Source organism: Phocoena phocoena, chromosome 1 (genome assembly GCF_963924675.1).
Source record: "Phocoena phocoena chromosome 1, mPhoPho1.1, whole genome shotgun sequence".
Classification (NCBI taxonomy): domain Eukaryota; kingdom Metazoa; phylum Chordata; class Mammalia; order Artiodactyla; family Phocoenidae; genus Phocoena; species Phocoena phocoena.
This window is the reverse complement of record NC_089219.1, coordinates 130,673,875-130,699,249: the sequence shown is the minus strand read 5'-3', so window position 1 is coordinate 130,699,249 and position 25,375 is coordinate 130,673,875. Positions and strand designations below refer to the sequence as shown.

General features: G+C 39.1%; 1 pseudogene; it reads right to left on the bottom strand.

The window, feature by feature from the left end:
* Positions 1–20,058: 20,058 nt before the first annotated feature.
* LOC136121112 (heterogeneous nuclear ribonucleoprotein H-like) lies at positions 20,059–21,305 on the bottom strand (annotated as a pseudogene).
* Positions 21,306–25,375: the final 4,070 nt, after the last annotated feature.

Here is a 25,375-nt window from a genome sequence, read left to right as displayed (position 1 = left end):
CTGAACTAATGAAACCAGCATGCCTACAACTCATACTGTGGAAATATAGAAAAAGCAATCTGAACTGCACATGCACTATTGGCATGGAAGCAAAAGACTCTCACTCCCTTTCACCACCACTCCCAAACTTCCCAGCATGATTTATATGGCATCAAGCAACATTCAATATCTAGGTGAGGCCTCAAGCATGCTACTACAAAATAAATGGCTCAAGCTTGGGGCATTTTATTGGAGTGGGGGGAGCGGTTATGGAAGATTTATCCAGTAACTTAAATCTCTGTGAGTAGGAGGTTTCTCCACATAGAGACAAGTAAACAACATCCCATTTAGTGGACTGTGCCTTAGAATAGCATGAAACTGGCAGGAGATGACATAGATAATGTGACCATACAAACCAGTTTGCCTGAGGTAGTTTTTGCCTATTGTCTGAGTGTAATTATTAATAGTGTCCCCTTCATTATCAAAATTGTCTCAATTTGGGAGATAAACTATATGGTCACTCTACTTACAGGGGAAGTGAGAACAGTGAAGAAAGACCCCATATGCTCAGAGAGTTCTCCAGAAAACCCTATGCTTACTCATGTAGGCTACAAGAGTCCCTATTTTTAAAAAGAAGAGAAAGAGGTCATACAGTTTGGTTAAACATTCATACATGCATTAATAACAGGGCTTCCTGAAATCAGACATGCTATAGCCTTGCTCAATAGCTGTCAGAGGCATTTTAAGCTATCAAATGGCTTTTAAACTAGATTATCTCATATTTCCCTGCTCACTTTCACCCTGCCTGGGAAGTCCCTCTGAATTTAGAAGTCCTTTACTGGTCTTTGAGAAAATTTCTATGCTCTGAGGAGCCAAATGTAGCAATAACCTGCTTCAGACCACAGGAAGACCCCTAGATATTTAGATGATCTAATAGTTTATGTTTAGAACTAGGTCACAACATTTCTTTCCCATTCAGGGCCTCCTTCCTGTTACAAGTTTGAATATTAAATAGAGTCCTCAAAAAATAAATAGAGTCCTCAGTGGGAGGAACTACCTAGTGGATGGCAGAACAAGTCCATCAACAAATAATTTTTGAGCAACCTCTATGTAGGTCCTTGAGTATATTGTCCTTGGGTACAAAAGCTGGCAATATAGTCAATCAATCAATATATTAAACAATTGCTTTAAAAGACCATATTACCCAAATGGTATTGTGGAAGTACAAAATAACCTGATAATTTATGCAGTTTAGAAATTAAGCACAAAAGGAATTAGAAAAAAGGGAGCTGAATTTTTTAATAAGTATTGGAAGAGATTTGGTTTAATGAGAGGACAGATTGTGTGTGTGTGTGTGTGTGTGTGTGTGTGTGTGTGTGTGTGTCTTGGTAGTAAAGTAATGAGAATATCTTTTAAGTACTCAAATTAAAATAGCACCTCTCAAGTTAAATTGGAGCTATCATGTTGACATTTTGAAGAAAAGTAGTGATGCGAAGCAGAGTTGTACTATTCATAAACTTCTAGATACCATAAATCTAGCGCTATTTAAAGAAATGCAGGAAGGAACTATAGTAGGGAAGGGGCATAAGATATTATTTTTTAAGGCAGATTAAGAAAACCAACTAGATCTTTTAGAAACTAAAAAATACCTTAATTGAAATGAAAAACCCAAGGGAAAATTACTTAATCTAGCTGATACTCATTTATAAAAAGAGCTTCATGACTGTGTCAAAGGATTATGTGGTAAATGTAGAAATAATGTATTTTAATCTGAGTTATTAGTTCTAGGCAATAGAAATCAACTCTGGCTGATTCAAATAGAAAAGGAATTTATTGAAAAGATGTTGGATAACTTATAGAATCTACTGGAGAACTGGAGAACCAGACACTGGGATACCTAGCCTTAAGTGATGCTCACAACAACTCGGATTGGTATAGTGAGGGCACTATTCCTGCTTACACAAAGCAACATTTGCAACAACCTGCACCACCAATACTATTAACACCAGACACTGTGTCACCAAAAGACAATTCTACCACTCTGCTCCAGGGAGTTGATCTTTCAGCAATTTCCCCTGAGTTTCTCATAGTCTCATTACCACTAGCACCTGCTAAATGTTCTAGGAGAGTGCCTCTGATTGGTGCCATAAATGCAAAGGGTGCTGAAAGAGCAAGTATCTGGAATAGTCAGCTTCTTTAATATAAGATGGAAGCCCTGTATATATACAAAAGAGCTTCAAATACTAGGCAGCCAAAAAGAAAAAGGCAAATGTCACTGCAATTCGCTCTTGTAACTGCCCAACAGACACAAACATATTTCTTCCTATTCTTATTCCACTAACTACTTCTGCTCAGTATACTGCAATATATCCTTCAACAACTGAAAACATGTTCTCCATCTCCCCAAAATGGGGACATCATCAGTTGGTGCAGGGGGTGGTAAACAATTTTTTGTAAGTTGTTCTTGTAAGTAAAGTTGTATTGGAACACAGCCATTCCCATTTGTTACACATAATCTATGGCTGCTTATGTTCTGCAATGTCAGAGTTGAACAGTGGCAAGAGACTGTATGTCTCACAAAGCCAAAAATATTTCCTATCTGACCATTTACAGAAAAAGTTTACAACGATTGAATTAGTTCATCCAACTTCAAGTCCACAGCTCCTGAACAATGTCTATTGTTCCTTTAATCCTATCATTATTCCATCACAATATTCAGTAACCTCTAGACTAATTTATAAAGACAGACACCAACTACACATCCAATATAAAATAGTGGGGAAATAGAGAGAAAATATTTTAAAATAATTTTAAAAGATAAATATATACTTTATTACTTAACTCAACAATTGTTCATTTTTCTAAAAAAGATTTTTCTTGATGTGGACCATTTTTAAAGTCTTTATTGAATTTGCTACAATATTGCTTCTGTTTTATGTTTTGGTTTTTTGGCGCTGAGGCATGTGGGATCTTAGCTCCCGAACCAGGGATCAAACCTGCACCCCTTGCATTGGAAGGTGAAGTCTTAACCACTGGAGTACCAGAGAAGTCCCAACAATTGTTTATTGAATACTTACCATGTGAACTCTTCTATACACTGGAGTTACAGCTGTGAACAAACTTTCTATTAGGAGTGACAGGCAATAAATATCGTTTAGATAGTGATGAGAAGAAAAATAAAATGGGTGGGGGAAGGAAATACATGGAAGAGCAATAGAGTTGCAGATTTAGACAGGGTAACCAAAGATGGCCTTGTTGAGAAGTTGACATTGAATAAAGACCTAAAAGAGATGATGAGATGAGATAAGATATGAATTATGCAGGTATGTGGGGAAGAAAAATTGAGACAAGGGGAACAGCAAGCACTGAAGCCCTGAGGAAGAAAAATGGTGATGGTGAGAGTAATAGAAGATGAGATCAGAAGGAGCTAGATGATGTAGAGTCAAAAAGTCATTATGAAGGACTTCCCTGGGGCGCAGTGGTTAAGAATCCACCTGCCAATGCAGGAGACATGGGTTCGATCCCTGGTCCAGGAAGATCCCACATGCCGTGGAGCAACTAAGCCCATGCACCAGAACTATTGAGCCTGCGCTCTAGAGCCCATGATCCACAACTACCAAAGCCTGCGCACCTGGAGCCCGTGCTCTGCAACAAGAGGAGCCACCACAGTGAGAAACCCTTGCACCACAACGAAGAGTAGCCCCCCACTTGCCGCAACTAGAGAAAGCCTGTGCACAGCAATGAAGACCCAACACAGGCAAAAATAAATAAATAAATAAATTTTCTTTAAAAAAAGTCATTATGAGACCTTTGACTCTTTCTCTGATGTGACACAGCAGGGGAGAAAATACAGATCTATGCTACAGTTCTTCTTCCTGAAAATGGTCATGAGAGCATAGGAGATATTTATGAACTTCCTTCTTAAAGGAAGACTGCACATTCTCACTGCCTTTAGCCAGATATTCACCAGATACTCATCCTTCATACCTGAAAGATCTGAATCTTTGGTGGTCCTGCCTGTATAATTTGCTGTAGTCTTCCATTACCTTATACCTCTGAATATGTCAATAACAGAAGGAGCTCCAAATGATCACCTGGTCTCCATCTATACTACTCCTGCCCCTATTTTGGAGTAGCAATCCTTTTTTCCCCGATATCCCAAATCAATTACCTCAATAAACAATCATAATTCGCCCCCCCCTTTTTTTTTGTCATTTGGACCAGTGTTAAAAGTGACCTGAAATGACCAGATAAGCGTCTGAGTTTCAGATTTGATTTATTTACTGTTGTATTCCCTGGTAGAAGCATTCTTCTCTTGCTTTCTCAGACTAATAAATAATCAGAGCTCAGAACTGTAGGTACAGGAAGCAAAAACATTTTGAGGAGACTATTATGAATTCATTTAGAAGATATTTATCAACAACTGACATGGACTCTTTAAAACTATCAATGCTATAAAGTAAAAACAAAGAAGCTGGGGAAATGTTCTAGACTTCAAAATGTTAAGAGACATGACTACTAAGTGTGATGCAAATTCCTAGATTGGCTGCTGTTTCAAATTTTTTAAAACAGCTATAAAAACATTATTGGGACAATTGAGGAAATTTAAAAATAGACTGGATATATACAGCAATGTGAATTATTCTGAGTGTGAAAATTGCATTGTGGTTACATAGTGTATGTATCATAACTGATGCATGTTGAATTATTTAGGAAGGAAGTGTTCTGATGTCTCCAACTAACCCTCAAAGGAACAGCAAAAAAAAAAAAAAAAAGCATGTGTATGTGTATATGAATAGTGGAACTGAAAGAGAAGTAAAGCAAATGTAACACAATGTTGACAATTACTGAATTTAGGTGTTTATGAGCTCACTCAGCAAATACTTGGTTGGATGGGAAAAGAGGCTGAGTTTCATCTATAGTATTGGACATTTTGTCTACCTGATTATTGAGATCTTCCTCTGAAGTGGGCATCTTCAATGAGCATTCTCATGGGACATAAATATTCTAACATTCCCGGTCCATTCTGAGAAATGTGCCCTCATTCTGCTTTTCTAAAACTCTTTGTAAGCCACTCTTCAATTATTTTACTTCCAAGTCTCTGACTGTTCATCACAACTATTAGTTATTGTCCATGAATCAGTGTACATATTTACCTTGTCACCTCTTTTTCTAAGCAAAGTGAACAATGCAATGACCTGCTTAAAATTTAATTGATGGGGGTAGGAGGGGTTCTCTCTTCCACTGCCTTTCAGGACCACCTCTAAATGGAGGTGTAGCCTGATCTTACTCCCTAAAATCCAGTCATGTATCCAACTGAAGACATCACCACTTGGATGAATAATACATGTCTCAAACTCAATTTGTTCAAAATTAAGCCTCTGATCTGTTCTTCTGGCTGAATAGAACTGTAAGCCTTCTGGTTGTAAAACCTGAATATATGTAAGCCAGGATGGGATTTTTTTTTTTTCTCTTCAGTGAATGATCATAGAGAATTCCACATGAAGCCCTAGGTATGGGCTAAGGAAAAAGCAGCAGAAAATGCTGTAAATGTCACTTACTTTGCTTGTTCATGGACATACATAAACCACTTTCTCTTGATGATGGAATGCTGCTGGGAACATCAGACTTTATGGCTTGGTTTATGGAGGGCTCCTCAGAATTCATGGCCCCCTGGTATCTTATGGTCAGATATTCAGTCTCTATAAGAGACTGGTATCAAAACAAGAGTTGCTTATCAAAAATAGAGTAGCTACTTGCCAAAAAGAGTGTAGTTTTTCCTCCCAAAATATACGATGCCTCCATTTTGATTCCCCTATTAGAACTTTCCATCATCTCCATACAGCTCCCGACCTGCCTTGATCAGCTAGAGAAACTCCTCTTGCTTGGAAGCCCTCTCAAAGCTGAGAACCTTTTGCGTTAACCTGAAAATGGGTCAGAGCAGCATACTCACGTGGCATATGTTGCCTCTAAAATCCGAGGGGGCTCACCAACCAGTGTCTCTTTCTTAGTGGTAGGTAGAGTAGCAACCTGATGTTCATTTTAGAGGAAATATCCCAACTTATTGACGCTAAAGTGCAAGCAGCTCTGTGCTCAAAGTGCATTTGATTATGTCATATAGAGAATGTGCCAAAGTTTGTTAGGAGAATCACACCAGGACTTTAAAGCAAAACAAATCTATGCTCTCTTATTAAAAATTATATAATATATTATATAAGATATAATATATTGTATAAAATATAATTTAAAATACATGTATATATGTGTCACTTTTTAAAGAAACAGCCTGTGGCTTTCTATACTGAGCCTTAGTAGATATTGATCCCTGGTGGGTACTGAATGCATGCCCATGAGACACCTGTATTCATCATAAACTTAATATTATCTAACTAGACATAAAGTCAAATGTCAGCACACCATCATCAAGTGAAAACAATGTAAACAGAACTATACCCAAGCAGATCCCAAACTCACAAGGAAGTTATACGAACAGGTGGTTCACACTCCCAGCATGATGTTTCTGACTTCACTGTCATACCTCTCACATCCCACTTCTGTGGCCTCATGGTTATTTGCTTCTGATCATTTGCCTGCAGAGGGGGAAAAAAAAATCTAAGAAAGTTTATAGAAAGTTCTGTACGATATGGTAGCTCTTGCCCTAAAAGGACTTCTGTGACATTCAGCTCCATTTAGGTAAACCCTGAAGAGCAGCGTGAAAGAAGTATCTCCCTGTGAGAAAACTTCAAGAACTATAACTTAGTGGATACTCTGCTTCGTGCAACTGAAAGCATTTTATATGATATGAATTTTCCATATAACACTGCTGCAGACAAAAGAGCTCTGTAAGTCAATAGTATGATATCCATTGGATTTACAGGTCTTGTCTTGCATCCCATCACTCAGAAGCAGTTGGTACTGATCTTATAGAACAGTGACATGGCTATTAAAAACTCAGTTTCCTGGCCAACTGGGGGATCATGCTATATTGAGATGTGAAGATGGTGTGGTCCTACAGGATGAAATAAATTCTCTAAACCTTTGATTAATATATGATGCCCTGGGAATTCCCTGGTAGTCCAATGGTTAGGATGTCGTGCTTTCACTGCCAAGGGCTTGGATTTGAACCCTGGTTGGGGAACTAAGATCCCACAAGTCGCGCAGTGTGGCAAAAAAAAAATACACACACACACACACACACACACACACACACACGTATATGGAACCAAAATGGTAGAAATGGTGGTTATGCTGCCCACAGTTTAACCAGTGACCCTTTCACAAAGTGTTTCTTTCCTGTTGCCATGACTTTGGGTTCTGCTAGTTTAGCAGTTTTAATAATTAGGGTAGACGTACATCCTTCAGGGACATAAGAATTTTGTGAAGTGGACAAGTAGAAATGTCTTTTAATCAGAAAATAAAGAATCACAATTTAGGTGAGAAGATAGGACTAGAGGCAGCAGTTTGAGAGTCATCAGGTATCAGATGTAAAGGTGTAAGAGAGGATTAATCCTCTGAAGGAGAATGCAGACTGAACAGCCAGCCAAAGACTGTGCCCTGGGAAATCCTGCAATCAGAGGCTCGATGGAATGAGAACAGACTGATGCAATTGTAATAAAAATCAATGAGACATTTCTAGTTTTAAGTGTTATCTGGCAGCCCCTGACTCAGCCTCTCCCAACTGCTGCCTACATTAAAAGACAAAGAAAAATGATAAAATGTATACCAGTGCAGCACATGAAGACTGACAGGTTGCTGACTGCCAAGAGGAATTATCCTGATTTATGAGGCCAATGGAGTTGAATTCAGAAAAACATTTGGTGGCCCACCCATAGTCTGCTTCATGAGTCAGAGCAGATTCAACCCTCTGAAAATAGGTAGGATGTCTGGGCATCCTTCCCCCATTGTTGGCTTGGTGACTCAGAAAGCCAGGATCCATACAGAGCTGCAAATTGAGCAATCAGCCCTCTTTTGCCTACAAAATCCCATATCATGCTTTTTGGTTATAGTACTGTTAGAGGCTAGCATCTTTCTGTGTATTTCTGAAGACTGCGACTTCCAAAGTTCATTGGGAAAGGATGGAGTGGGAATGGAGAAGCAGGTAGTGGTCCATTGTGGCCTGGCAGATTTGTCCCTATGAACAAAGTCTACAGACAGAGTGCTGGTCACAGTGTTTTCTGAGCTGATAGCAGATCATGAATTCCGTTGGTTTGTTTTGTCAGAGAATCAGTTAGTTCCTATCCCTCAGGCAGTAACATTAGTTCCACAATGTCCCATCGAAGTATAGCAGAGCAAGGTAAGAAGAAACACTGGGGCTACCCTGGACGTGGGCATACTAATCTGGTCTCTAGCTAAAGATCTAAGAGTAGAGCCAAAGGAAATCCATACTTCCGCCTGGGCATATGAAGAGTATACTGCCTGTAGATGAGAAAACAAAGAGCGGAGAAAACTGTCCAAACTGACTTAAGGTCTTAATAATTTCCACCAAATCTAGCACTATGAAAAGCTATCATATGTTCATGTGTTTTATTTCCTCAGGTTAGCATTCCTGGTTTTGTCTCCAGCACCTACTAACTAAGGTCAATCTTGCCTGACAATCTTTGAAAAAGATCCAGTTCTTGGTTCACCTTACCCCACAGATTTCATGTTTCAGATTATTGTCTGCTTCTCAAGACTGCAAAGCTCTTAGACTTGGGTTACCTTTTGCTCCCTACCCATAGCTAGTGGCCAGCCCTGCCTACTGGCATACAACTTGCCTCAAATCCTGGGAACCCTGGTCCATATCAGATACCCAAGCCCTTTTCTCACCCAAGAGAGATATAAAAAATAATATAGAAAAAGGAAAATGAACATAGTCCAGAAGATTCAGAGTTTTACTTATCTCTGAAAGTGATTTTCAATTAGAAAACTGTTTGACACCCTCAGTAAGAAAGCAAGAAGTCATGGCCTGTCCAAAACATATTCAGAAGGACAAAAGAAGAGAAGATGAGATAAAACCCAAACTGAGAATTATGAGTATGTCTGAAGAGTAACCCAAAAGAATTTGGACAGAAGTAATAGTAAATCAAAGACAAATTGAATAAAAATGTCCAGACCTAACAGAAGGCTTAAAAATAAATTAATGAAATTAATGGAAGAAGACTCACATCTAGACATACCTTGGGAAAAAAATTAGATAACAAGGATCTTATAGGCATTAGGCAGACTAAAACAGACTACTTATAAATGACCAAAAATCTGGTAGTCCTCATGTAGAGCTTCCACTATAACAGACTTTTTAACAAATTTGCAGGGATACAATTTGAAATCCAAGCCATTGTGTAAGTATGAACCAAGTGTGAGCCAATGTGTTCATGTGTAACGGCAAGAGAAAAATGAGAGACTTCAGAATAAGCATACCATTCGTGTTCACTTCTTTAAGGAAATCTTAAGTATATATTCAGCTAATTAAGAAAGAAATCAAAATAAGAGTTCCAATGAGGAAGTAGTGCTATAAAATATGGGCAGTGGACATTAAAGCCCATTAAACATCATTCATTCATTCATTCATTCATTTAACAAGTATTTATTGAGCCATTACTACGTGATAAGTGTTGGAAATGCAACAGTGAACAAAACTGTTGTCCAGGAGTTAGTGGGAAACAAAGAAAATTCAACAAGCAATTATAATCATCAATGTGTGCTATGAAGCATATAGTAGAGGGAACTAGCCTATTTTAGGGGTCAAAGAGGATAAACCAGAAATGAAATTCTTAACTGAGACCTAAAAGGTTGCTAAGAATTAGCCAAACAAACAAAAAGAGGGGAGAGAGTGTTCTAGACAAACTGAAGAGCTCTTATAAGCCTCAGAAGCAATACAGGACATTTGAAGAATAGAAATATGTTTGGGAATTCCTTGGCGGTCCAGTGGTTAAGACGCTGCGCTTTCACTGACAAGGCCATGGGTTCAATCCCTGGTCAGGGAACTAAGATCCCACAAGCCGTGCAGCATGAGAAAAAAAAAAGTTCTCTGTAGCTGGAACTTGGAGGCCAGGCTAGAAAGATAGTCTGGGCCTGGATAATGACTGTAAACCATGCTAAGGGGGTTGGCTTTTATCCTAAAGGTAAGTCAAAATATTATAGAAAAGTATAACAGGAAATAGATGACCAGATTTTAGAAAATCTGATTTGAAAAAATTCAGGAAAAAATTTCTTGTATGTAAATAATGGATTGTACTGTAGCATAGGTAAGTGGGTAGATTCAAAATATTTACAAAAAAAAGATATTTAGGAGACAATCAATAGGATATGGTGGGACTTCCCTGGTGGTGCAGTGGTTAAAAATCCACCGGCCAATTCAGGGGACACGGGTTCGAGCCCTGGTCCAGGAATATCCCACATGCCGCAGAGCAACTAAGCCTGTGCTCCACAACTACTCAGCCTGCTCTCAAGAGCCCATGAGCCACAACTACTGAGCCCGTGTGCCACAACTACTGAAGCCTGCGCACCTAGAGCACATACTCTGCAACAAGAAAAGCCACCGCAATGAGAAGCCAGCGCACCACAACGAAGAGTAGCCCCCCCCAATGCAGCCATAAATAAATAAATAAATAAATAAAAATAGGACATGATGAATGATTAGACACTGCAGAAAAGGGAGAGGAGGAGTTAAGACTGACTAGTAGTTTCTAGCAGGGGCTATTGGGTGGATAGTCATGCTGCTGCTGAGAGGAGAGATATTGGTGAAGGATCAGGTTAGGGGGATAGTTCAGTTGGGGACATTTTGATTTGAGGAACCTAGAAATCATTCAAGTAGGCAACTGGGTATATGAATCTGCTGCTCAGGGAAAAGATCTGTCCCAATGTAGAGATTTTTGAGTTAAAAAGCAGTTGTCAAAAAGATGGGCAGACATCAGGAGAGGCATGTGGGAGGGGCCCTCCAGGAGGAGTGGGAGAGGAGCAGAGGGCGATTGCTCCACCCACTCAGGCCCAGGTAGCCTGCTGAGCTCCCAGGTGAGGTGCCCTGCCCTCTGAGACCAGGGGTGGGGGGCACACCTGGGCCCCTTCTGTTCCTTGAGCCTAAGGTCCACCCACCACAGCCCCCAGGGCTTTTTCCAGCCCTGTGGGTCCTAAGCATAGGCCCCACCCACCACCCAAACCTCACCCTTGCTTAGGCCCCACTCTCCACAGCCAAGGCCTTCCCCCACTCTCTATTTTGTTTTCCTTTTCCCTCTTCCATTTTTTTACTATTGTGGTACTGATGTACCTGCCAGTTGTTGATTCATCTATATATTTTTTTTTTTTTTTTTTTGCGGTACATGGGCCTCTCACTGTTGTGGCCTCTCCCGTTGCGGAGCACAGGCTCCGCACGCGCAGGCCCAGCGGCCATGGCTCACGGGCCCAGCCGCTCCGCGGCATGTGGGATCTTCCCAGACCGGGGCACGAACCCGTGTCCCCTGCATCGGCAGGCGGACTCTCAACCACTGCGCCACCAGGGAAGCCCTGATTCATCTATATTTTTATTTTTACATTGTTTCTAACATATCTGTTAGTTTCCTGGTCTAATTTTATTTTTTATTTTGTTACTCTTCTCTCTCCTCTTTTTTTTTTTTGCCACCCCATGCGGCTTGCGGGATCTTGGTTCACAAGCCTGGGGTCAGGCCGAAACTCCTGTGGTGGGAGCTCTGAGTCTGAACCACTGAGTCTGAACCTCAGACCCCAGGAAATATTCATCGGACTGAGGTCTCACAGAGTTCCTTTTCTCAGCACCAAGACCCAGCTCCACATAATAGCCTACAAACACCAGCGTTGGAAGCCTCAGGCCAAACAACTAGTAAAACAGGAAAACAATCCCACTCCAAAAAAAAAAAGGGACGGCAAAAAAATATGTCACAGATGAGGAGAAAGGTAAAAACCTACAAGACCAAATAACAGAAGAGGAAATAGGCAATCTACCTGAAAAAGTATTCAAAGTAATGATAGTAAAGATGATCCAGGATCTCGGATAGAATGGAGGCATGGATTGAGAAAATACAAGAAATGTTTAACAAAATCTAGAAGAATGAAGAAACAAACAAACAGAGATGAAAAACACAATAAGTGAAATGAAAAATACACTAGAGGGAATCAATGAAAGAATAACTGAGGCAGAAGAGCGAATAAGTGAGGTGGAAGACAAAATGGTGCAAATAACTGCCAAGGAGCAGAATAAAGAAAAAAGAACGAAAAGAGTTGAAGACAATCTCAGAGACCTCTGGGACAACACTAAATGCACCAACATTCAAATTATAGGGGTCCTAGAAGAAGAAGAGGAAAATGAAAGGGTCTGAGAAAATATTCAAAGAGATTATAGTTGAAAACTTCCCTCACATGGGAAAGGAAATAGTCACCCAAATCCAGGAAGCACAGAGAGTCCCATACAGGATAAACCCTAGGAAAAAGACACATATTAATCAAACTAACAAAAATTAAATTCAAAGAAAAAATACTAAAAGCTGCAAAGGAAAAACAAAAAATAACATACAAAGGAATCCCCATAAGGTTATCAGCTGATTTCTCAGCGGAAACTCTGCAGACCAGAAAGGAGTTGCAGGATATACTTAAAGTGATGAAAGGGAAAAACCTACAACCAAGATTACTCTACCCAGCAAGGATCTCATTAAGATTCAATGGAGAAATCAAAACCTTTTCGGACAACCAAAGATAAGAGAATTCAGAACCACCAAACCAGCTTTACAACAAATGCTAAAGAAACTTCTCTAAGTGGGAAACACAAGAGAAGAAAAACACCCACAAAAGCAAACCAAAATGATTAAGAAAATGGTAACAGGAACATACATATCGATAATAACCTTGAATGCAAATAGATTAAATGCCCCAACCAAAACACACAGACTGGCTGAATGGATATAAAAACACGACCCGTATATACGCTGTCTACAAGAGACCCACTTCAGACCTAGGGACACATACAGACCAAAAGTGAATGGTTGGAAAAAGATACTCCATGCAAATGCAAATCAAAAGAAAGCTGGGGTAGCAATACTCGTATCAGATAAAATAGACTTTAAAATAAAGACTGTTACAAGAGATAAGGAGGGACACTACATAATGATCAAAGGATCAATCCAAGAAGAAGATATAACAGTTATAAATGTTTACGCATCCAGCATAGGAGCACCTCAATATATAAGGAAAATGCTAACAACCAGAAAAGGAGAAATCGACAGTAACACAATAATAGTAGGGGACCCCACTTACACCAATGGACAGATCATCCAAACAGAAAATAAATAAGGAAACACAAGCTTTAAATGACACAATAGACCAGATAAATCTAATTGATATTTGTAGAACACTCTACCCAAAAGTGGCAGAATACACTTTCTTCTCAAGTGCACATGGAACATTCTCCAGGATAGATCATATATTGGGTCACAAATCAAGACTTGAAAAATTTGAGAAAATTGAAATCATATCAAGCATCTTTTCTGACCACAACACTATGAGACTGGAAATCAATTACAGGAAAAAAACTATAAAAAACACAAATACATGGAAGCTAAACAGTGTGCTAGTAAATAACCAAGAGATCACTGAAGAAATCAAAGAAAAATACATAGAAACAAATGACAACGAAAACACGATGACCCAAAACTTATAGGACACAGCAAAAGCAGTTCTAAGAGGGAAGTCTATAGCAATTCAATCTCACCTCAAGAAACAAAAAAAATCTCAAATAAACAATCTATCACTACACTTAAAACAACTAGAGAAAGAATAACAAAGAAAACCCAAAGTCAGGTGAAGGAAAGAAATCATAAAGATCAGAGAAGAAATAAATGAAATAGAAACTAAGAAAACAGTAGCAAAGCTCAGTAAAACTAAAAGCTGGTTCTTTGAGAAGATAAATAAAATTGATAAACCCTTAGCCAAACTCATCAAGAAAAAAAAAAGAGGATGCAAATCAATAAAATTAGAAATGAAAAAGGAGAAAGCACAACTTACACTGCAGAAATACAAAGGATTATAAGAGACTACTACAAACACCTATATGCCATTAAAATGGACAACCACGAAGAAATGAACGAATTCTTGGAAAGGTACAATTTTCCAATACTGAACCAGGAAGAATTAGAAAATATAAACAGACCTATCACAAGTAATGAAATTGAAACCACAATTAAAAATATTCCAACCAACAAAAGTCCAGAACCAGATGGCTTCACAGGTGAATTCTATCAAACATTTAGAGAAGAGCTAACACCCATCCTTCTCAAACTCTTCCAAAAAATTTCATAGGAAGAAACACTCCCAAATTCATTCTATGAAGCCACCATCACCCTGATACTAAAACCAGAAAAAGATATCACAAAAAAAGAAAATTGGACACCAATATCACTGATGAACATAGATGCAAAAATCCTGAACAAAATACTAGCAACAGAATACAACAGCACATTAAAAGGATCATACACCATGATCAAGTGGGATTTATCCCAGGGATGCAAGGATTCTTCAATATACGCAAATCAATCAATGTGATACACCACATCAACAAATTAAGGAATAAAAACCATACCATCATCTCAATACATGCAGAAAAAGTTTTGCCAAAACTCAACACTGCTTTTTGTTAAAAATTCTCCCAACAATGGGCATAGAGGGAACCTCCTCAACATAATAAAGGCCATATATGACAAACCCACAGCAAGCATCATACTCAGTGGTGAAAAACTGAAAGCATTTCCACTAGGATCAGGAACAAGACAAGGATGTCCACTCTCGCCACACATTTTTTTGTTTTTAGTAAATTTATTTATTTATTTATTTTTAATTTTGGTTGCACTAGGTCTTTGTTGCTGTGTGCAGGCTTTCTCTAGTTGTGGCGAGCAGGGGCTACTGTTTGTTGTGGTGCACAGGCTTCTCATTGCGGTGGCTTATCTTGTTGCAGAGCACAGGCTCTAGGGGCATGGGCTTTGGTAGTTGTGGCATGTGGGCTCAGTAGTTGTGGCTCAAGAGCACAGGCTCAGTAGTTGTGGCACAAGGGCTTAGTTGTCCCTGGCATGCAGGATCTTCCCAGACCAGGGTTTGAACCCATGTCCCCTGCATTGGCAGGCAGATTCTTAACCACTGTGCCACCAGGGAAGTCCCCACTCTCGCCACTCTTATTCAACATAGTTTTTGAGGTCCTAGCCACAGCAATCAGAGAAGAAAAAGAAATAAAAGGAATACAAATTGAAAAAGAAGAAGTAAAGCTGTCACTATTTGCCGATGACATGATACTGTACACAGAAATTCCTAACGATGCCACCAAAAAATGACTAGAACTAATCAATGAATTTGGCAAGGTTGCAGGATACAAAATTAACGCACAGAAATCTCTGGCATTCCTATGTACAAACAATGAAAAATCAGAAAGAGAAATTAAGGAAACACTCCCATTTACCACTGCAACAAAAAGAATGAAATACCTAGGAATAAACCTACCTAAGGAGGTGAAAGACTTGTACTCAGAAAACTATAAAAGACTTATGAAAGAAATCAAAGAGGACTTCTCTGGTGGTTAAGAATCTGCCTGTCAATGCAGGGGACACAGGTCCGAGCTCTTGTCTGGGAAGGTCCCACATGTCACCGAGCAACTAAGTCCATGTGCCACAACTACTGAGCTTGAGCTCTAGAGCCCATGAGCCAAAACTACTGAGCCCGTGCACCGCAACTACTGAAGCGCATGCGCCTAGAGCCTGTGCTCCACAACAAGAGAAGCCACTGCAATGAGAAGCCCACGCACCACAACAAAGCATAGCCCCTGCTCACCACAACTAGAGAAAGCCCGCATGCAGCAACGAAGACCCAACACGGCCAAAAATAAATAAATTTATTTTTTATAAAAGAAATAAAAGATGACATAAACAGATGGAGAAATATACCATGTTCTCGGATTGTAAGAATCAATTTTGTGAAAATAATTATACTACCCAAAGCAATCTACAGATTCAATGCAATCCCTATCAAACTACCAATGGCATTCTTCACAGATTTAGGACAAAATAATCTTACAATTCATATGGAAACACAAAAGACCCCGAATAGCCAAAGTAATCTTGAGAAAGAAAAACGAAGTTGGAGGAATCAGGCTCCCTGACTTCAAACTATACCACAAAGCTACAGTAATCAAGACAGTATGGTACTGGCACAGAAACAGAAATACAGATCAATCGTACAGGATAGAAGGCCCAGAGATAATCCCACGCACATATGGGCACCTAATTTATGACAAAGGAGGCAAGAACATACAATGGAGAAAAGACAGCCTCTTCAATAAGTGATGCTGGGAAAACTGGACAGCTACATGTAAAAGAATGAAATTAGAAAACGACCCAACACCATACACAAAAATAAACTCCAAATGGATTAAAGACTCAAATGTAAGACCAGGCTTAGAGGAAAACATAGGAAAAACACTCTGACATAAGCCACAGCAAGATATTTTTTGACCCACCTCCTAGAGTAACAGAAATAAAAACAAAAATAAACAAATGGACCTTAATGAAACTTAAAAGCTTTTGCACAGCAAAGGAAACCATAAACAAGATGAAAAGATAACCCTCAGAATGGGAGGATATATTTGCAACTGAAACAACAGACAAAGGATTAATCTCCAAAATATACAAACAGCTCATGGAGCTCAACGTCAAAAAAACAAACAATCCAGGTAAAAATGCGCAGAAGACCTAAATAGGCATTTCACCAAGCAAGACAAGCAGATGGCCAAGAGGCACATAAGAAGATGCTCAACATCACTAATTATTAGAGAAATGCAAATCAAAACTACAATGAGGTATCACCTCACACCTGTCAGAATGGCCATTATCAAAAAAATCTAGAAACAATAAATGCTGCAAAGGGTGTGGTAAAAAGGGAACCCTCCTACACTGTTGGTGGGAATGTAAATTGACACAACCACTATGGAAAAAAGTATGGAGGTTCCTTAAAAAACTAAAAATAGAACTACCATATGACCCAGCAATCCTACTACTGGGCATATACCCAGAGAAAACCATAATTCAAAAAGAGAAACGCAGGGCCTTTGTATGGAAGTATTATGGCAGCACCATAGCACTGGTGGAGGATGAGGAACAGGTGAAAATTACTGCAGTTCTCTCAGGATCTCTTGGAGGGATCTCTGCTGACCCGCTGCCAACCCATTGGACTACAGCACTGCTTCTTCAAAGTGTTTAGAGGAGAATTCTTGAGTCTGTTGGAGAGGCAGCAATGGTGAGATGACCCATTCAATCTCCTGACTGGAACAATCAAACTCTGGCTGCTGACATTCTGGAGTTGTTGGCGGGGAGATTAGTGGTCTTGACATTCACCATGTAAATGACAGGGTCTTGGGGCTCCAGCCAGGTGTCAGGCCTGTGCCTCTAAGGTGGGAGAGCTGAGTTCAGGACATTGGACCACCAGAGAACTCCTGGCCCCACATAATATCAATTGGCAAGAGCTCTCCCTGAGGTCTCCATCTCAGTGCTAAGACCCAGCTCCACTCAATGACTAGCAAGCTCCAGTGCTGGACACCCCATGCCAAATAACTATCAAGACAGGAACACAATCCCACCTATTAGCAGAGAGGCTGCCTAAAATCATAATAAATTCACAGACACCCCAAAACACACGACTGGACGTGGTGTTGCCCACCAGAAAGACAAGATCCAGCCTCATCCACCAGAACACAGGCACTAGTCCCCTCCACCAGGAAGCCTACACAACACACTGAACCAACCTTACCCACTGGGGGCAGACACCAAAAACAATGGGAACTACGAATGTGCAAACTGCAAAAGGGAGACCCCAAACGCAGTAAGTTAAGTAAAATGAGAAGACAGAGAAATACGCAGCAGATGAAGGAGCACAGTAAAAACCCACCAGCACAAACAAATGAAGAGGAAATAGGCAGTTTACCTGAAAAAGAATTCAGAGTAATGATAGTAAAGATGATCCAAAATGTTGGAAATAGAATGGAGAAAATACAAGAAATGTTTAAGAATGACCTAGGAGAACTAAAGAGCAAACAAGATGAACAACACAATAAATAAAATTAAAAATTCTCTAGAAGAAATCAATAGCACAATAACTGAGGCAGAAGAACAGATAAGTGACCTGGAAGATAAAATAGTGGCAATAACTACCACAGAGCAGAATAAAGAAAAAGAATGAAAAGAATTGAGGAGAGCCTCAGAGACCTCCGGGACAACATTAAATGCACCAACGTTCGAATTATAGGGGTCCCAGAAGAAGAGAAAAAGAAAGGGACTGAAAAATATTTGAAGAGATTATAGTTGAAAACTTCCCTAATATGGGAAAGGAAATAGTCAATCAAGTCCAGAAAGCACAGAGGGTCCCATACAGAATAAGTCCATGGAGAAACACACCAAGACACATATTAATCAAACTATCAAAAATTAAATACAAAGAAAAAATATTAAAAGCAGCAAGGGAAAAGCAACAAATAACATACAAGGGAATCCCCATAAGGTTAACAGCTGGTCTTTCAGCAGAAATTCTGCAAGCCAGAGGGGAGTGGCAGGACAAATTTAGGTGATGAAAGGGAAAAATCTACAACCAAGATTACTCTACCCAGTAAGGATCTCATTCAAATGAGAAATTAAAACACTTACAGACAAGCAAAGCTAAGAGAATTCAGCACCACCAAACCAGCTTTAAAACAAATGCTAAAGGAACTTCTCTAGGCAGGAAACAAAAGAGAGGGAAAAGAACTACAAAAACAAACCCAAAACAATTAAGAAAATGGTAATAGGAACATACATATCAATAACTACCTTAAATGTAAATGGATTAAATGCTCCAACCAAAAGACATGGACTGGCTGAATGGATACAGAAACAAGACCCATATATAGGCTGTCTACAAGAGACCTAATTCAGACCTAGGGACACATACAGACTGAAAGTGAAGGGATGGAAAAAGATATTCCATGCAAATGGAAATAAAAAGAAAGCTGGAGTAGCAATTCTCATATCAGACAAACTAGACTTTAAAATAAAGACTATTACAAGAGACAAAGAAGGACATTACATAATGATGAAGGGATCAATCCAAGAAGAAGATATAACAATGGTAAATATTTATGCACCCAGCATAGGAGCACCTCAATATATAAGGAAAATGCTAACAGCCATAAAAGGGGAAATCGACAGTAACACAATCATAGTAGGGGACTTTAACACCCCACTTTCGCCAATGGACAGATCATCCAAAATGAAAATAACTAAGGACACACAAGTTTTAAATAATACATTAAACAAGATGGACTTAATTGATTTATTTTTCAGTTTTTAAAAGGAAGATTTATTCGACAAGTTTCACTTAGCGCAATACACCTAAAAGGAAAATCACAATACAATGAAAAGATTTAAATCAAGGCCTCAGAATTTCATACAAACACCAAGACCAAAATCCTAAAGTATTGGTATTGCGTCTCAAATTTTCCCCATTAACTTAAAAAAAAAGCTTAAACTTACGTACCATAGAGGTTATTAAATGAATCTAGAATTAATAAACATGCCAAATGTTTCACTTTTAATTGTAGACACAGCTCCTATATTGACTTTTACAAAAAAGCATGTCTTTCAACAATGCATCCAAACAGTGTTCAACGTAATGTGGTGCAAGCAACATTTAACATAATTCAGCTGTTTTAACCTAAATAAACCTACTGCTTAAATACATCCTACAATATAACTTGAGAAAAGCTGAAAATTATTTAACAGTAATAGATTACTCAACCTAGTTACATCCTAAATGAATGTTTGTGTTCAAAAATACTGAAACTTAAGTCTTTAACACAATCCTGATTTCCACTTAGAGTAAGCATAAATCACAAGCTTGTATTGCAAAACTGTTAAAACTTAAGTTTTATTTTTCTTTTAAAAAATGTTGACCAAGAGTCAGTGATCAGAATCAATTACATTCCCCATCCACCACTCATACTGGACATGCTAGACATCCCTCCCATTCCATTCACTCCCATAGATGCTCAGCTTCCACTACTGAAGTAGCTGCTGTTCAGTGCTCCTTGGCTGCCTATGCAGTGTTTGATTGAAAATCACTGGAGTTTTCCTGTAAAACTTGGTCATATCCACTCATGCTGCTCTGGCCACCATAGCCACCTCCATAATGACCACTCAGCTGCTGGCTGGCTGGGCCGCCATAACTAGACTGGTTTGACAAGCCCATGACTCCCATCATTTGGCTACCATAAGCACCACTGCTTGCTCCTGCTGTAGAATTCAAGAGCTCTACATATCTGTGTTGCATATTTGCTTTATCTTTTGCTATAGCTGTCACAGCATCTTCATGAGTTGCAAACTTGACATCTGCTTCACCAGTTGCTCTGCCATCAGGACCAATTTCAATATGTACTCTCACAGGGTTGAGTGGTGAAAAAAAAATTATAAATGCCATTCTCAGTAGTTCTGTAAGGTAATCCATGCATGTGTACATAGTGTCCTGTTGTGCTCTGGAAAGTAGAGCCACCATCCCCATATCTGTGATCTCACATTCCTGAAAAACAAATCTATCTGACCCAAATCCATAGCCATCATTATAGACATATAATCATCATAGCCTCCATAACCCCCACCATAAGCACCACGCCTCATCCTTTCAAAGCCAGCTCCTCTTCCAATGCTGTTATACCCTCTGCCATAGGGACCTGGCTATTGCATGGGCATAAGTTTTCGTGGTGGATCATAGTGAGTTCTAACTTCAGCTCGACTGCTCTTAAAGATTTCAATATACCTGTGCCCTATTCTTTCCTTGTGTTTCTTTAGAGCCTTTTCAGCTATTTCCTGTGAAGCAAACTGCACGAAGGCCTCCCCCGTACTCCTCCCCTGGAAGTCCACCAGCAATGTTATCCCATTTGGCACGATTTCCAACCCTGAGAAGAACTGAACAATTTCTTCCTTGCTACATCCAAAGGGGAGTCCTCTAAGCTGTACAAAACCATCATTGGCCGTGTCAAGACTATTTGGACCAGTATGCTTCAACACCCAATCCATTTCAATGTTGTTTGACTTGAATACTTCAACATATTTGTGTCCCATAGTTTCTTTGTCTTTTTTCAGGGCCAATTTGACTTCATCTTCTGATTCAAGTTCAACTAAACCCTCGCCACTCGGTCTGCCTTCTCTGGTGTAGATGAAACGAACACCTTGAGCCTCATTTTGAATTTTGCAGTCAGAAAAAAACTGCTGCACTTTGTTGGCCGGGCAAGACCAAGACAAACCCCGGACCTTCACCATGAATCCCGCGCCACCTTTGGTGCCCAACATCAACGTCTTTTAGGGAGTCCTGGCGTCAAAACAGACTCCACACACAACTTCAGCACAGATGAGAAGAAAATCAATTGATATTTATAAGACATTCCATACAAAAACAACAGAATACACTTCCGTCTCAAGTGCTCATGGAACATTCTCCAGGATAGATCATATCTTGGGTCACAAACCAAGCCTTGGTAAATATAAGAAAATTGAAATCCTATCAAGTGCCTTTTCTGACCACAATGCTATGAAACTAGATATCAATTACAGGAAAAAAAACTATAAAAAAATACAAACACATGGAGGCTAAACAATATGCTACTAAATAACCAAGAAATCACTGAAGAAATCAAAGAGGAAACAAAAAATACCTAGGAACAAATGACAATGAAAAAATAATGACCCAAAATCTATGGGATGCAGCAAAAGCAGTTCTAAGGGGAAGTTTACAACAATACAATCCTATCTCAAGAAACAAGAAACATCTCAAATAAACAACCTAACCTTACAACTAAAGCAATTAGAGAACAAAGAACAAAAAAATTCCAGAGTTAGCAGAAGGAAAGAAATCATAAAGATCAGATGAGAAATAAATGAAAAAGAAATGAAGGAAATGATAGCAAAGATCAATAAAACAAAAAGCTGGTTCTTTGAGAAGATAAACAAAATTGATAAACCATTAGCCAGACTCATCAAGAAAAAAAGGGAGAAGACTCAAATCAACAAATTAGAAATGTAAAAGGAGAAGTAACAACTGACACTGCAGAAATACAAAGGATCATGAGAGATTACTACAAGCAACTATATGCCAATACAATAGACAACGTGGAAGAAATGGACAAATTCTTAGAAAAGCACAACCTTCTAAGACTGAACCAGAAAGAAAGAGAAAATTTAAACAGACCAATCACAAGCACTGAAATTGAAACTGTGATTAAAAATCTTCCAACAAACAAAAGTCCAGGACCAGACGGCTTCACAGGCGAATTCTATCAAACATTTAGAGAAGAGCTAACACCTATCCTTCTCAAACTCTACCAAAATATAGCAGAGAGAGGAATACTCCCAAACTCATTCTAAGAGGTCACCATCACGCTAATAGCAAAACCAGACAAAGATGTCACAAAGAAAGGAAACTACAGGCCAGTATCACTGATGAACATAGATGCAAAAATCCTCAACAAAATACTAGCAAACAGAATCCAACAGCACAATAAAAGGATCATACACCATGATCAACTGGGGCTTACCCCAGGAATGCAAGGCTTCTTCAATGTACGCAAATCAATCAATGTGATAAAACACATTAACAAACTGAAGAACAAAAACCATATGATCATCTCAACAGATGCAGAGAAAGCTCTTGACAAAATTCGATACCCATTTATGATAAAAACTCTCCAGAAAGTAGGCATAGAGGGAACTTACCTAAACATAATAAAGGCCATATACGACAAACCCACAGCCAACATCATTCTCAGTGGTGAAAAACTGAAACCATTTCCACTAAGATCAGGAACAAGACAAGGTTGCCCACTCTCACCGCTATTATTCAACATGGTTTTGGAAGTTTTAGCTACAGCAATCAGAGAAAAAAAAGAAATAAAAGGAATCCAAATCAGAAAAGAAGAAGTAAAACTGTCACTGTTTGCAGATGACATGATACTATACAAAGAGAATCCTAAAGATGCTTCCAGAAAACTACTAGAGCTAATCAATGAATTTGGTAAAGTAGCAGGATACAAAACTAATGCACAGAAATCTCTTGCATTCCTATATACTAATGATGAAAAATCTGAAAGACAAATTAAGGAAACACTTCCCATTTACCACTGCAACGAAAAGAATAAAATACCTGGGAATAAACCTATCTAAGGAGACAAAAGACCTGTATGCAGAAAACTATAAGATACTGATGAAAGAAAGTAAAGATGATACAAACAGATGGAGAGATATACCATGTCCTTGGATTGGAAGAATCAATCTTGTGAAAATAACTATACTACCCAAAGCAATCTACAGATTCAACGCAATACCCATCAAACTACCAATGGCATTTTTCACAGAACTAGAACAAAAAATTTCACAATTTGTATGGAAACACAAAAGACCCCAAATAGCCAAAACAATCTTCAGAAAGAAGAAAGGAGCTGGAGGAATCAGGCTCCCTGACTTCAGACTATACTACAAAGCTACAGTAATCAAGACAGTATGGTACTGGCACAAAAACAGAAATATAGATCAATGGAACAGGACAGAAAGCCCAGAGATAAACCCACAGACATATGTTCCCCTTATCTTTGATAAAGGAGGTAAGAGTACACACTGGAGAAAAGACAGCCTCTTCAATAAGTGGTGCTGGGAAAACTGGACAGCTACATGTAAAAGAATGAAATTAGAACACTCCCTAACACCATACACAAAAATAAACTCCAAATGGATTAAAGACTGAAATGTGTGGCCAGACACTATAAATCTCTTAGAGGAAAACATAGGCAGAACACTCTATGACATAAATCACAGCAAGTTCCTTTTTGACCCACCTCCTAGAGAAGTGGAAATAAAAACAAAAATAAACAAATGGGACCTGATGAAACTTAAAAGCTTCTGCAGAGCAAAGTAAACCATAAAGAAGACGAAAAGACAACCCTCAGAATGGGAGAATATATTTGCAAACTGACAAAGCAACTGACAAAGGATTAATCTCCAAAATATACAAACAGTTCATGGAGCTCAATATAAAAAAACAAACAACCCAATCCATAAATGGGCAGAAGACCTAAATAGACATTTCTCCAAAGAAGATATACAGATTGCCAGCAAACACATAAAGGGGTGCTCAACATCACTAATTATTAGAGAAATGCAAATCAAAACTACAATGAGGTATCACCTCACACCTGTCAGACTGGTCATTATTGAAAAATCTACAAACAATAAATGCTGCAGAGGGTGTGGAGAAAAGGGAACCCTCTTGCACTGTTGGTGGGAATGTAAATTGATACAGCCACTATGGAGAACAGTATGGAGTTTCCTTAAAGAACTACAAATAGAACTACCATATGACCCAGCAATCCCACTACTGGACATACACCCTGAGAAAACCATAATTCAAAAAGAGTCATGCACCACAATATTCATTGCAGCACTATTTACAATAGCCAGGACATGGAAGCAACCTAAGTGTCCATCAACAGATGAATGGATAAAGGAGATGTGGCACATATATACAATGGAATATTACTCAGCCATAAAAAGAAATGAAATTGAGTTTTCTGTCATGAGGTGGATGGTCCTAGAGTCTGTCATACAGAGTGAAGTAAGTCAGAAAGAGAAAAACAAATACCATATGCTAACACATATATATGGAATCTAAAAAAAAAATGTTACTGATGAAACTAGTTGCAGGGCAGGAATTAAGAGGTAAACATAGAGAATGGACTTGATGACATGGGGTGGGAGGGCAAAGCTGGTGTGAAGTGAGAGTAGCATTGACATATATATACTACGGAATGTAAAATAGTTGGCTGGTGGGAAGCAGCAGCATAGCACAGGGAGATTGGTTCAGTGCTTTGCAATGACCTAGAGGGGTGGGATAGGGAGGATGGGAGGGACTCTCAAGAGGAAGGGAATATGGGGACATGTCTATGCATACGGCTGATTCACTTTGTTGTGCAACAGAAAGTAACACGGTATTGTGAAGCAATTATACTCCAGTAAAGATCTATTAAAGGGCCTCTCCTAGTGGCACAGTGGTTAAGAATCCACCTGCCAATGCAGGGGACACAGGTTCGAGCCCGGGTCCGTGAAGATCCCACATGCCGCAGAGCAACTAAGCCCATGTGCCACAACTACTGATGGCCTAGAACCCATTCTCTACAACAAGAGAAGCCACTGCAATGAGAAGCCCGCACACCACAACGAAGAGTAACCCCTGCTCGCCGCAACTAGAGAAAGCCTGCACACAGCAATGAAGACCCAATGCAGCCAAAAATATAAATAAATAAATTTTTTTAAGAAAAAGGTCTATTAAAAAAAAAAGATTAGCACAAGAATGTTCATAGCAGCTTATTCAT